The 14,482-nt window shown below is 37.1% G+C and overlaps 1 protein-coding gene across 2 annotated transcripts in view; it reads right to left on the bottom strand.

Annotated features, from left to right (window-relative positions):
* Malrd1 (MAM and LDL receptor class A domain containing 1) overlaps positions 1 to 14,482 on the bottom strand; it is a 598,349-nt gene that overhangs the window by 195,825 nt on the left and 388,042 nt on the right. The window lies entirely within an intron of this gene.

The raw sequence follows: 14,482 nt of genomic DNA, 5'->3' as shown, positions 1-14,482 counted from the left end.
GAGTAGTAAATGAGGGGTTGGGGAAGGCAGAAGGTGGGGCATCAGAAGGAGGGGAGGGAGTGGGAATTGAAATACGTATGGAAAATGAGAAAAGATTGTTTTTTTTTAAAAATAAATTTATGCCAGACAGTGGTGGCACATGCCATTAATCCCAGTACTCAGGAGGCAGAGACAGGCAGATGTCTGTAAGTTCGAGGCCCATCTGGTCTACAAGAGCTAGTTCCAGGACAGGCTCCAAAGCTACAGAGAGACTCCCATCTCGAAAGACAAAGGAAAGAAAGAAAGAAAGAAAGAAAGAAAGAAAGAAAGAAAGAAAGAAACAAACAAACAAACAGGGAGGGAGGGAGGGAGGGAGGGAGAAAGAGAGAGAAAGAAAGAAAGAAAGAAAGAAAGAAAGAAAGAAAGAAAGAAAGAAAGAGGGAGGGAGGGAGGGAGATGGAGAGAGACAAGAAAGAAAAAAAGAAAGAAAGAAGGAAGGAAGGAAGGAAGGAAGGAAGGAAAGAAAGAGAGAGAGAGAGAGAGAAAGAAAGAAAGAAAGAAAGAAAGAAAGAAAGAAAGAAAGAAAAAAGAGAAACGTTTCATTGGAAAAAAAACCTCCCAAATACCACCAAGTTCATTTTGTATTGATCATCTACTTCTGGGAATAGGGTCTGCCCCTAAGTATTCTTTGTATATCCAGTATTTTAGTTAGTGTTTCTATTGCTGTGAAGAGACACCATGACCACGAAAACTCTTATAAGGGAAAATATTTAATTGGGACTGGCTTAGAGGTATGGAGGTTTAGTCCATTAATATTATGGAAGGAAACATGGTGGCATGCAGACAGATGTGATGGTGGAGAATATCAGATAGTTCTACATCTGGATTAGCAGGCAGAAAGGGAGAGTGACACTGAGTTCTAGCTTGAGTATTTGAAACCTCAAAGCTCACCCCCCCCAGTGACACACTTGCTCTAACAAGGCCACATCTACACTATCAAAGTCACAAGTTCTAAATCTTTCAGATAATACCATTCTCTATGAGCCTATGGGGACTATTTTTATTCAAACTACTACATCTAGTAAGAATCCATTAGAGAATACTGATTTTTTTCCTTTGTGTTTGTCAGCTGGAGATGGGGGCTTGTGTTTAATTTCCCTCTCAGGCACCCATCTGGTACAGACTTGTACAGGCCCTGTGCATGCTGCCATGGTCTCTATGAGGTCATAGGAATATCAGTCCTGTTGTTTCTGTAAGTGTCTTTGGTGTCTTTGAGACCCACTGGCTCTTCAAATCTTTCTGTATCCTCTTATGCATAGTTCCTCGAGCATTGAGGATAGGGAATTGATGGAGACATCCCATTTAATACTGAGATTTTCAAGGTCCCTCAATCTTTGCACATTGTCGAGTTGTGAATTTGTTTTAGTTTCCATTTACTATAGAAGAAAGTTTCCCTAATGTATCGGAGAAAGACACTGATCTATGGTTATAGAAGAAAGTTGTCTGGGCCATTTTATTTATACATTTCTTCAGCAGAAAATCTGTTTGGTTTCTATCTAAGTCTCAGACTCTTTCCCATCCAAACAATGGGTTCCATCTCATGTAGTGGACCTTATACTGACAGATAGTGGTCGGTTACTTCTACAACTTTTATGCCACTATTGCACAAACAAACCATGCAATCAAGACACCATTTTAGATAGGAGGGTTTGTAGCCAGGTTGTTGTTCCTCTTCTGGTAGCACGCAGAATACCTTCTATACCATGAAGACTAGGAAATTGAGGTGAGGATTCTAAATCAAGCAGTTTGACTTCACTGTGTATATTTTATGTGTCGGTGTTATCTTCAGCATCAGGACCTTACCATTACTCTGTGAAGAGCAACAAATGATGATAAGGGAATGGACTCCTGAAATTGTAAGCAAACCTCCAATTAAATCCTTTCTTATAAAAGTTGCCTTTGTAATGGTGTCTTTTTATGACAATAGAACTGTAACTAATATAACCTCCTAAACTCTTAATTCATTAAGTATTATATATTTTTCTGGTCTATAAATACAGAAAAACAAACAATTTAAAACTGAAGTGAGGTGCCAGGTGGTGGTGGCACACAACTTTAATCCCAGCACTTAGAGGGCAGAGTCAGGCAGATCTCTGTGAGTTCAAGTCCAGCCTGGTCTACAAGAGCTAGTTCCAGGACAGCTAGGACTATTAAATAGAGAAACCTTGGGTCTTAAGAAACAAACAAACAAAAAATGAAAAGAGGTATATGCAAGCAACATAAAGGAGAATAGACAAATAACAGTGTAGAAATGGGATATAGGATGTATTACTATTAATTGCTTCAGTAGCCAAGTTTATGGAGAAAATTCTGAGACTATGGGAAATGTTTAGATGGCTTGTTGTCATAGTTACGTACATCATGGCATGAGTGTGGAGGTCAGAGACTACTTGTAGGAGTCTTTCATCATATGGGTTCTGGAGATTGAACTCTGATATGGGATTCCCCTCTGTATGCTGTGAATACCATTGGTTAATAAACCAGTTTGGTCTGATAGGGTAGATAGGTAGGGAAAACTAAACTGAATGCTGGGAGAAAGAAGTAAGAGTTAGGGAGAATCCATGTAGCCCTGCTGGAGACAGATGCTGGAAGCTTTACCAGGTAAGCCACAGCCTCGTGGCGATACAAAAATTAATGGAGATGGGTTAGATTAATATGTAAGAGTTAGCCAATAAGAATTTAGAGCTAATGGACCAAGCAGTGATTTAATTAATACAGTTTCTGTGTGATTGTTTCAGAAGTCTGAGCAGCCGGGAACCAACAAGCAGTTCCTTGCAACAGAACTCCGATAGTCAGGCTTGGCAGCAAGCATTTTTATGTACTGAGGTTATCTCAATGACTCTAAATTAGCTTTCTTTCCTTCCTTCCCTTCTTCCTTCATTCCATCCATCCTTCCTTCCTTCCTTCCTTCCTTCCTTCCTCCCTCCCTCCTTCCCTCCTTCCCTTTCTTATTCCCTCGCTCCTTCCTTCTCTCTTTCTTCTTTCTTTCTTCCTTCCTTTCTTTTCTCCTTCCTTCCTTCCTTTTTTCCTTCCTTCCTTCCTTCCTTCCTTCCTTCTTTTCTTCCTCTCTCTGTCTCTGTCTTTTAAAATATTAATGGGAAGCAACAAGATCACAAGTCCAAGACAGCCTAGATTAAATAGTGAGTTGCAAGTCAGCTGGGTTACATAGTGAAACACAGTCACAAACATTGCTATTGTGAACATTATTCAGTGCTATATTAGGATAAGTTATGAAGTCATGAAGTTTCATGCAGAAAAACTTAAAAGTGCATATGACTAAGTGACATAAACCAATCTGAAAAGCTTCACACCTGGCAGTTCCAGTTATGTATATGTAACATTTTAGGAAAGGCACAGGGGTGGAATAAAGCCCAGTGGCTCCAGAAGTTTGGGAAAAAGGAGGGATAGAGACACAGTGGAGAGGAGTTTTAGGGCAGTGAAAATCCTCTGTATGACACCACTCTCATTGAGACATCTCATCATATGTTTGTCCCTAGTCACAGAATTTGTAACAGGAAGAGTGGACCTAGGGGTTCTGATAAAAATATGCTGTTATACACCATGTTGATGTGGACGTTTGGGGAGAGTGCCAAGGAGGAATGTATGGCAATTCTGTACTTTTGACTTAATTTTGCTCCAAAATAAAAACTTCTCTAAAAATAGTCTATTCATTAAACATATCTATTAGATGATTATGACACAGAAGTTTGAGGCTATCCGAACTGACCTTATGCTATCATTTCCCAGGTTCAAAATAGAAAAAATGGAGACAGGAAATGAGAAGGATGATGTGGTACAACCCAGAAGGAAGCTGTCACAGAAGCCCAGCCTCTGAGTCCCTCCACACTGTTCTTAACCTTCCTTTACCCTGTGTTGATGAATCCTTTCCCAATCCCTGATGGCTATGGATTATATTAACTCCTTGTGCACCAACGAAGCAAGTGAAGCTGATACCCACCATATAAGGCTTTATTCATAAGTTCTACTCTGTTAAATATCACATAAAGGGAAGGAAAGCAAACTATTTCAAATAGAAAAAAGATAAGTACATGCAAAATAAGGGAGAACAGCCAGGAAACTTGTGGGAAGAGTTATGGTGTGATGGCTGATGTTATGTTAATGGCTAACTTTATGTTTAAAGTTTAGAATTTCTGTTCTTGAGAGAAATATAATGCAAAATTTTGCAACTGCCTGGTCTTATACATTAACAAAACCGTTGTTTTTGATTCTGTAAATAAAAGAATCAAAAGTCCTAGCTTTAATCTCAGGACTAGAGAGGCAGAAGCAGGGAGATCTTTGTGAGTTTGGGGCCAGCCTTATCTACAAAGTGAGTATCAGAACATGCTCCAAAGCTACACAGAGAAACCATGTCTCAAAAATCAAAAAACAAACAAGACAAAACAAAAACTTGCTTTGTGTAGATGATGACCTTCTATGTATGTAGACAGAATGTAACCTTGTGTTCTTTGCATTTATAAGCCCCTGACTGAGGAGGCTGTACTGCATCATGGAACACTGCTGCATCCAAGAATCCCAAGTCATTGTGTAGACCTGGCACTGGAACGTGAATAAGGCTCTTCTTTGCTAAAATTAAAGGAAAATATTGCTGTGTTGCTGTGTTATCTTTCAAAGTATTTTACTGTAGATCTCAGTAACCTCAGCATGTGAATTTTTCTTTCTGTTCTTCATATTTAAGAGCACTCATGCCTTGTATTTGGTACACCCACATTGCCTGTACCAAGCCTGTTGTATTTTGGGCCTTTGGTAAACAAAGGATTGCTGGAACCAACGTGCTGAGATACTGCAGTGGGCTTGGATAATAAACTGCCCAACAGGAGTGCTTAGTAAGAGTCTCCTGTGGGGCAAATGAAATCACAGGAGAAGGCTGTAGTCGATGGAACTCTGTTTGGAGATGGAGGTTTCAGAGATTCAGTTAGGTTAAACCAAGGACATTAGGTTGGACTCTGATGCAGGCTGACTAGTATCCTCACCAGATGAGGAAAGAAATAGTAAGAAATGTGCGAGGGGAAAGGAAAGTGATGTGAGAAGTGGATAAAGGTGGACAGAGTCAGCTGTGGAACGAGGTCTCAAGAAGTCACAATTTGCTGGTATCGTGGGCTGTCAGCCTGTCGAACTGAGAAAATATGATTGTATTAGCTGACTAGATTTTGGGTTTTTGTTTTATTTTTTGTTATGGCACTCATAGTAAACTAATATAAACATTTAAATATGGAGTTATGTAACTGAGTTAGCTGTCATAATTATTTCTATGATAGGAATATCATGACCAAAAATAGCTCTGGAAGGGGAGGATTTATTAGTCTATCACTGAGGGAAGGCAGGACAGGAACTTGGAGCAGGAACCTGGAGGCAAGAATAGGAGCAGAGGCCATAAAGAATCACAGCTTATGGGCTCACTGCTCATGGCTTGCTCTCTTGCATGCGTATAAGGACTCAGGACCACCTTATAAGCTATATCATCTATCTATCTATCTATCTATCTATCTATCTATCTATCTATCTATCATCTATCTATCTATCTGTAGAAAGAAACAGAACAGGTTGGAGATTTTCTTTCTTAGAGAACACATTTGGTTCACTATCCCTGCATGCTATAGATCCACAAATTCAGTCTTGAGAGATAGCCACATCTGTACTGAACATGTATAGAACTTGCCATCTTGTCATCATTTCCTAAACAGTACATAGAGTGCAACACTATTTACATAGCATTTGCATTGCATTAAGTATAGGTAGTCTAGAGATGATTTATAGTATATGGAAGACATATGCAGGCAGTATAAACACAGTATGCCATCTTGAATGAAGGACATGAGTATCCATGGATTTTGGTATCCATGGGGGTTCCTGGAGCCAAACTTTAGTGGCTAACCAGGGATATCTAGAAACATTAAACAGAAATTCTCACCCTCACAAATTGCCTTCTAGAAAACTCTGGTGGGCTACTTGGTGTTTAATGAAGTATGTGTTTTCTTTTCCTCGGTAACAAAAGTGTGGGTTTTTTTTTTTTGAGTCTTTGAACTGTTTTGTTTAAAAAAAAACAAAAGTGTTTTTAAATAAACATGTTTCCTTTTGTTTTGATCATGCATGTAAACTTTGGTTCATTGGGTTTAAGGATAATTGATATGCAACAGATTTACAAAAATTTCAGAGTCAGCTGGCACATGGTTTTTGATTCTTTCGTCACCCTAGTTCTGTCCAGCCAGCTGGAGAGGAACCATATGAGTAATAAGTTATTCAGATTTATCATCTCTTCTACAATATTTCATGTTCTCACCCACACTCTATTCCCACTTTACTATTCTAGTTACTTTCATTAATACTTTACATGAACATTGTACTGACTAGCTACTAGAATAATAGAACATATCTGGAAAACACCCTTCACCACTGATTTATAAAAGGCAATGCAGTAATATTTGTTTGAATGCATGATACAACACCCCAAGGATACATTTTTCAGCAAGCTTATCTTGGTTTGTATTTTAACACCAGTTTTGTTAGATTCAGTGAGGCCAATAGATATGGAGGTGGTGACTCCCCCTGAAGATGGTTTATCTTGCTCACAGATCCCAAGACAAAAGAGACAATATACCCATGGGCAGCTACACAGAGAAGTCTTAGGCTTGGTTAAAAAAAATAGGGGATGGGGGACTGTAGGAAATAGCATTTAGTGTGGTTCTGTAGGAAATAGATTTCTGATTTGCCAGTTGGATGGGGTTAATAAGATTCATGGAATAGTGGCCATTCCTGACACAGGTACCTGGGTTGAGTAGGGCAGAGAGGCAACACCCTGAATGTGTCACCTCCAGCTACAAAGGAGGTGACAGAGAGGTTGAAGTCTGAATTAGTAAGTTTGTGTTTTTCAAATACCTCATAGAAAATATCAGGATACTGCAACAAAACACAATCAGCTTGCATAGCTTGCTCTCTGTCACTAGTTGAACAGAGTCCCACAGGCATAGTGATGGTTAGCTAACTGCAGTTGATTGCTGTCAGCTTTTCGTAGACCTAAGAAAGGCCCAACGGAATGTGTAACTATGAGAGAAGCATGTTTGAAACAATATGTTTATACTTGAACTCTGTTATGTCATCTTTTCTGTGTTCAAATGGTAAAACAAAGACATGTGCTTTAAAAAATTGGCCACACAATAGATGGGCAGAACAATGTGACCCAAAGGGACAAGATGCACCCAAAAAACACAGCTTAAAACAGTCTTATATTTTGGTGTCTGATTTTAACATCTTCCTCAAGCTGGTCTGCATTTTTTGATTTGGGGTTCTGTAAGATTCCCTGTGTCCTTAAATAAACTGTCCTCATACTTAATGTTATTGGTAACAAGAGTAGACCTTATTGAAATCAAGATGCTCAGCAATTATCATGAGAACGCAGAAAGACTTCAAACCTAAGATTAAGTTAGTGGAAACAAATATAAACCACATTCAATTTCTTTCTTCTATTTTTACCTGAGCTTTTCTCTTACCCCTTAATCAACAATCTAAACACTTCATTCTCCAGCTCCTTGGAGGCAGTTCTCAAGGCAATTTGTGTGATTCATTTGGTTCAAACCCTCTCCAAGACACCGCCCTGCATTTGGTCTCCATAAATGAGATCGCAACTGCACTAGAGTTAGTCTGCTCTTGGCACCCAGTTATCATTCAGTATTCAGTATTAATAGTTTCCTTTGGTGGCTTCATTGATATTTATACAGTACATGATTCTATAAAACATTGAAGCTCATATCCAACAAATCAAACCAATAAGGAAACTGCATCAGTTTAACAGCTCAGGGTTTGTGTTGATTCAAGCACCACTCAGTCTCAGTATGGTGTGAGTAGCTCTAAGGCGCAGCAGTGAAAACGAAGAACTGAATCCATAAGACTATGTTCTCACAAAAGAATCCAGACCTGGTCAGTTCATGCCTGACCTCCATCCTTTGCTCTCTTACTCCACATGCCAAATTACAGAAGTACTATTTTATTGCAAGATGCACTTCCCAGTCCTTTTTTAGTGTGTGCGAGTGTGTGTGATATATGATCCTTAGTGGATCATACATGTGCTACAATACATGTGTGGAAGTCATAGGACAGCCTGTGTTTATTTGCCTCTGTCTTCACACTCTAAGATAGGGTCACTTTGCTGGCATACAACCCAGGAAACTGGTCTGTGAGCTCTGGAGATTCTCCTGTGTATGCCTCACCTTTCCCAGGGGTCTACTAGTATGACAGATGCTTGAGTTATACTATAAGATCAGCTTTTTGTAGGTTCTGAGCATCTGAGCTCGGGACTTCAAGAGCTTTTATCAACTGAGCCAGTCTCTTGTCCTGTCTACCTAGTCTTTGGGAGACTACAAATCTGTAACCTATAAGTCCACAGCCTTAAACCATGTTTATGTTAATCCTCAACAAAATTTGTGCATCTCATCCACTTTGCTTTTTAGAGTAATATTTGCTGGAGTTCTTTTATGAACTAGTAATTTAGTATTTTAACCATCTTCTTATTTTCTTTTTTTTTTTTTGAGAAAGGATTTCTCTGTAGCTTCCCCATCTTCATATTTTCAATGATTGTTTAACGGGTGTGTTGCAGGACTTTATTTTTCTTTGACTATAGCTGTTTGTTCCAAACCTATATTCCCCAAAGCCTACTTCTCATATTATTCAAAAATAAGGTATTTGTTGTTGTAAAAATGCTATGTGTACGTATATTCTATAAAATGCAATAATGATAGAAAAAATTAACAAAAGAAAATGAAAATAGTAGATCTGGCTTGATATATGCATATGCATAAATATAAAAAATTTATATAACTTATTTCATCATTTTTAATATCATGATATAATCTAGAATTTCACATTGGTTTTTAAGTACACCCTAAGTTTAGATTTAATCTGCATTGTAAACATTCACTCATATATTTCAGGACTGGAGAACACATCTTGTAATTGAATAATGAGAAATAGAAAAATACATAAGCATAAAGTAAAAATTTTGCTGAAAAACATCAATTTTAGTTTAAATAAAATATAGTCCAACAAAACTTGAGGCACAGTGTTATCTATGTAATGACCATACTGATTCAATAATGTGTGGAGTAGTTCATTAGAGTTGAAACAGTTTCTAATTTAAATTACACGAACTGAATATCATGTTAGCTAGCATTCAGGTTTATAATGCCTTCATTTGAACCTAGGGTTGTTTCAAGGGCTATTTAAGTCTTACTAAAATATCTGCTCAAGTAATTATTTTTTCTTAATATTACAAATGAACTAAGTCATATTATTGGGCCTTGATTATAATCAAATATAATAACATTAATTATAATATTCCATTTATGATTATGATATCCATAAATTACATCTTCAAATGTAGACCTTTTAACATTAAAATGCTAATTTTTTCTCAATTGAAAGATAAAGCATTATCTGATATTGTCTCAGTATGCTACAAATGGTTTACTCGAATACAATATTAAACTAATTAGACTCATCCATGGTCTTGATTTTGTTTTAATTTAAAATAGCTGATTAAAGATATACTGAATTCAATCAAATAATCCTCTGTTTACAATATGGCTCTGGGCCAGGATTAATAATTATTTTCTGATTTTAGAGAAAGTAAAAAGTTTGATCCTAAGTCTTAAGATGAACAGGGAGGATGTTTGACCCTAACTCTGTGGCCTCTTGCTTTCTGTCAACCCAAAGCCAGCAATAAAGGCAGATGAGGGCACAGATGCCAATGAATGGAAGGGGAGGGCAGATGCCACAAAGGCAAGTACAACCTCTTAGTTCAAAATTACACAACTGTGTGCACCCTGAGTCTTTCCTCACAGTGTAGAACTGGGCATGTTCAACATGCTTTCTTAACACAAACAGATTAAATCTGAAGATAAGTTACTCTGTGTTGACATATGTACACTGAATAAACCCACGAAGAATTAATTACTCATATGCCATTTCCTCATTCATTCATTAAGCAACAAGAATTCTTAGAATGGGCTCTTACAAGGGGTAACGAGCTTGCGCACCCAGATGATAGTGCTGGACACTTCACTACCAAATACAGTTCTTTGTACAAAATGGTTTTGTAACTGTTTTAACTATAAGTAATGTCTCCCTAGATGATACAAGACATAGCAATGCATTTTTGACAGGATTGGCTAAGTGATATTTTACTTAAACATAATCTACAAATTTTGAAAATCAGTTTTATTCATCAATCTCTTCATATCCCAAAACTGTTAGGTGGTTCTTAAACTGAAGGAGACTAGAACCAGTAGATTTTGAACTTGCCATGAGGTCTTCTCAAATACACAGGTAATATCTAGAATGATAGCTGTACTTGAATAAGACTATTTTATTAAAATGAATCTATAGCAATGGAGTTCGCAGACAAGATAGCAACATTTTATTTTTCCAGTGGCACATTCTAGCTGTTACAACAAGCTTGTAAGATTTACTCATGTGAATTCCTCTAACTGAATAGGAGATGTGCTTGAAAATATTTTCTGAACAATAAATAAATATCTCTGTCAGATGTGGTAATAAACTATAAGCAATATGGTATTTATTAATCAGTAGCACTGCATTCAAAGATAGCCTGTGCTACACATTGAAACACATCGCAAGGAAAAGAAATCTCATTATCACCACCACTAGCAAGAACAAAACTTTCAAAGAACTGGTTTTGGCTCAAGAGTTAAAGTTTTGCATTCATTCCCTTACTAAAACGTTTTCCTAATATTTCTAAAGATAGAGCAAGTCTAATAATGAAGATTACTTGAACGCCAAAAAAATTAAGCTTGAATTGGCACTGCCTTAAAGGACTTGAACTAATATTACAAATTGTGCCTCTCTAGGAAACATTGACATTACATTTTTCTTTGAGAGCTTTTGTAGTCTCTGACAAAGGTTTTGTAAGAGGGTATTTTTGGTGGCCACAGGGCTTCCCTATTCTCCTCACTCCCTTGCTGTCAACTGAAGAAGGTGCTGAGAATGCAGCCTGCTAAGTTAAGAGAGAAGGGGCTGGGACTTCCCATGCTCCATCTCTGGTTTCTCAAGTCCCTGCTGCATTGTTGCCAAGTGTGTCCTTTTCCTCAGAGAATAAAAGCCAAGGTAGACTCCGTTTCCCTGACTGTCAGCTGTGGGCCAGTTTGTGAAAGTGTAATTACAATGAGTATCCATCAGTGCTGGACAGCTTTCCCTTGCCATGTTGGTCCAGTTTGCCATAAACCCTAGGTTTTGCTTGTTCCTCTTCATCTTAGGTTGTAATACATTCGTTTCCTGGCACTCCTTGAATAGTTGACTCTTCTGTTTTATTGGACTCAGAAAAACTTGGTAATCATTTTACACTGATCACCAGATATGTCACCACTAGATAACTGCTTTTACCCTCCGGGTAACCAATGTGATTTTTACAGAGTAGCTCAATGGAAGCTACCATTAAGTATTAGAAAGGTAACCAAGCTGGCAAACAGAGCAATTCCGATGTAACTTTTCTTTCAGAGTTTGTGGGAGTTAATTTAAGCATTATGACAATACTAATTCTAATGTCACTAATCATTTAGTGTAGGTAGAGTAGCTAACATGACGTATTAGCACTGAATGTGCACAGTTTGTATTGATTGCTTTATCCTCCAGCTGATTCTATAGGGTAAGTCTTATTTTTATATGCAGCAGTTAAAAAATTTATGAAATTTTTTTAATCTTCTAGAGAGTCCAAATTACACTTAAGAAACTCCCTCTAGCATCACCTTACTTAGTCCCCTTGCTAGGAGAGTCTATTTATACATCGCAAGCATTGTTTTTGGATGACAAAATTCTATACACCATGAGCTATTGTTCTTATTCTGCACTAGCAATGTGTTTGCTTAAATCTGCCTATCTCAAGGTTATCCTTTCCCTAAATGTCTCCACGGTTGACGTCTACTTTTATTTAAGTTTTAACACCTGCAACTTCAAATTGCATCTTTCTTACTACTCTCTTCAGGGCGTAATTCTCTATATTGTACAAATCATCTCTATAGATACAGTTTCCATCTGTTCTTCCACCCACCCACCTTCCACTTATAAATTCACTTTGTTTACCCTTACATTATAAAGTCACAAACGCTGTAGCTGTTCATTATTTACAATAAAAGTCATTTCTAATTATTTTAATGGAGTGAGGTATTTACTTTTTCTACTTAGGATCATTTTCCTCTACCCCAATATTTATTTTAAAATAAAGCAACACTCATACACTGAGCAGAAACAGAACTTACTACTTAAACAAAATGTAGAGATTATGTTTTAATATCAAATTCTACTGGATTCCGTTTATGGAATTATTTATTTGTGAATCTTATGTAGAGTAATCACTGCTTTATGACCTCCAATCTCAAGGTAAATCCAAGGTGATGCAGGGGTGATCATCATTCCACCTGTTGACATTTCAGATCAGTTACTTTCTCCAGGAATAGTCAGGAGTTTCAACTATAGGTTTTGAGGGGGAAAACAGATATGAAACAGTAACAAAAAAAGTCTCTTCTTTAGATTAGGTGTGAGACAATGTCCTAGACATCTAAAATTGGTGCTATTTTCTAACATTTTCTTTCAAATTGTTTTGATCTTTTGTAGTCAGGATTATTTGGTGGGTATGATATGATTGAATATTCTGAATTTATAGAGAAATAACATAGATCGTTTTGTCCTTAGTAGATTTCATGGATTTATGGGAGTATTTTTCTATCCCCTAAAATTTCTCTTTCCTTTTTCCTTAACTGGAAACTGGCAATGACTCATTTGCATTTTTATATTTTCTGAAGAAAAAGGAATAATTTATATAGCTATTGGATTTTTACCCTGAGAACATAGGTTTATTGGTGTCTTAGAGGCAGTTTACAGAGAGTTCCTGGAAATAGACTATCCAGAGGTAACACACACAGAGAGAGAGAGAGAGAGGGAGAGAGAGAGAGGGGGGGGAGGGGGAGGGAGGGAGGAAGGGAGGGAGGGAGAGTTTAAGGTGTGTTAAAATCAAGAACGATGCAATGAAATGGGAAATTCAAAAATCCACATGCTGGAACATTAAGGGACACACACTCATCCCTGCTATGAGGAGATATGCACTGAATTTTATTGAATTTATTTTCAACCTCTGTAACCAATAGATAGTTGCTAAGCATGTGGGAACTGGGGTCTGGAGGAGAATCAAATGGTAAGTGTTGAACAGATTTTTTTCACCACTAAAACATTCTTAGCTTTTCGCTGTTGTTTGTATATAATTATTAAGCTAACAAATATTAAGACACCAACTATACCTTAAACAAATTATTTAGAGTTAGTAATTAAATCTGCATGAGCATAGTATAAGATAGGAACATCATCATTGGTATTTTATAGGTAAGAAAATAAGGCAAAAAATATTATGTCACTTGATTTAAGAGAAGAAACAGAGGAAGTGGGTGCCAAGGACTCCTGTTGCAGAACTGGGTACAAATGCTACTTAGCATTAATAGCAAGGTCTGTATCAGGTGAATGTTTACAATTAGGAAATGGCTGTACCTAAATTGTAATTGATTGAAATAGATATCCCTCTAAATTAAGAACTTTTTTTTTTACTATAATGATGGCCATTCGTTTCTTTTTCAGTATATACCCTTCCTTCTTCCCATATTATGGAATAGATATTTAACTCTGTGAGATTTGTATTGGATCATTTTTAAAGAAACTAAAAAAATGGGGCTATAATTTTGTTATCTTTTGCTATATGTGTTTGTTTCTATATTAACTTGTCTAAAAAGTCATAAACTTCAAGTTGTGAGCTAAAACAGACTCCTTAATGGAGCCATTCTTCAGGCTTATTTTAAAATTAATTTGATCTTTATTAAACATATTACAAGGCAATTTACAGAGAAGTTATTTAAGGAAGCACAATTAATATTATCTTCTTTATTATTGTGCACAACTGTACTTTTATTTATTGAAGCATCAGCCCCTAAACATCTCCAAGTGTTATCAGGCAGAAATAATAGGGACCATGTGAAGGAGCCTCTCTTCATGTACATATGTCAGGCAACTGAGGAGTGACTGCTTTTTCTAGAAATAGTGGGGAGGGGGATAAAGTTTCAAAAGGTTTGTTTCTGATGAACCAGAGTACAAGGCAGGCCTGCTTACAACATGGGCAGATAACATCACTTATGCCAAAGTCACAGTGTTAACTCCCGTGGTGAAATGATATTTTAATATGAGAGCAACAGGAAAATTAATTCACATACAAGATTTGTTCTTCTCTCCCAGAGGCTTGTTTCCAACTAGGTAAGAAAAGAAAGCCACAGGAGTGTCTTTCATTGGCAGTATGTATCACACAAGACTGTTTGGGAACTCAAGCCAAAGAATTTCTCTTAAACAGTTTTGCAAACTGAAACTGTACAAACTTATTTATAAT

The sequence above is a fragment of the Microtus pennsylvanicus genome, chromosome 4 (genome assembly GCF_037038515.1).
Source record: "Microtus pennsylvanicus isolate mMicPen1 chromosome 4, mMicPen1.hap1, whole genome shotgun sequence".
In the NCBI taxonomy this organism is placed as follows: domain Eukaryota; kingdom Metazoa; phylum Chordata; class Mammalia; order Rodentia; family Cricetidae; genus Microtus; species Microtus pennsylvanicus.
This window is presented reverse-complemented; position numbering and strand designations above follow the sequence as displayed.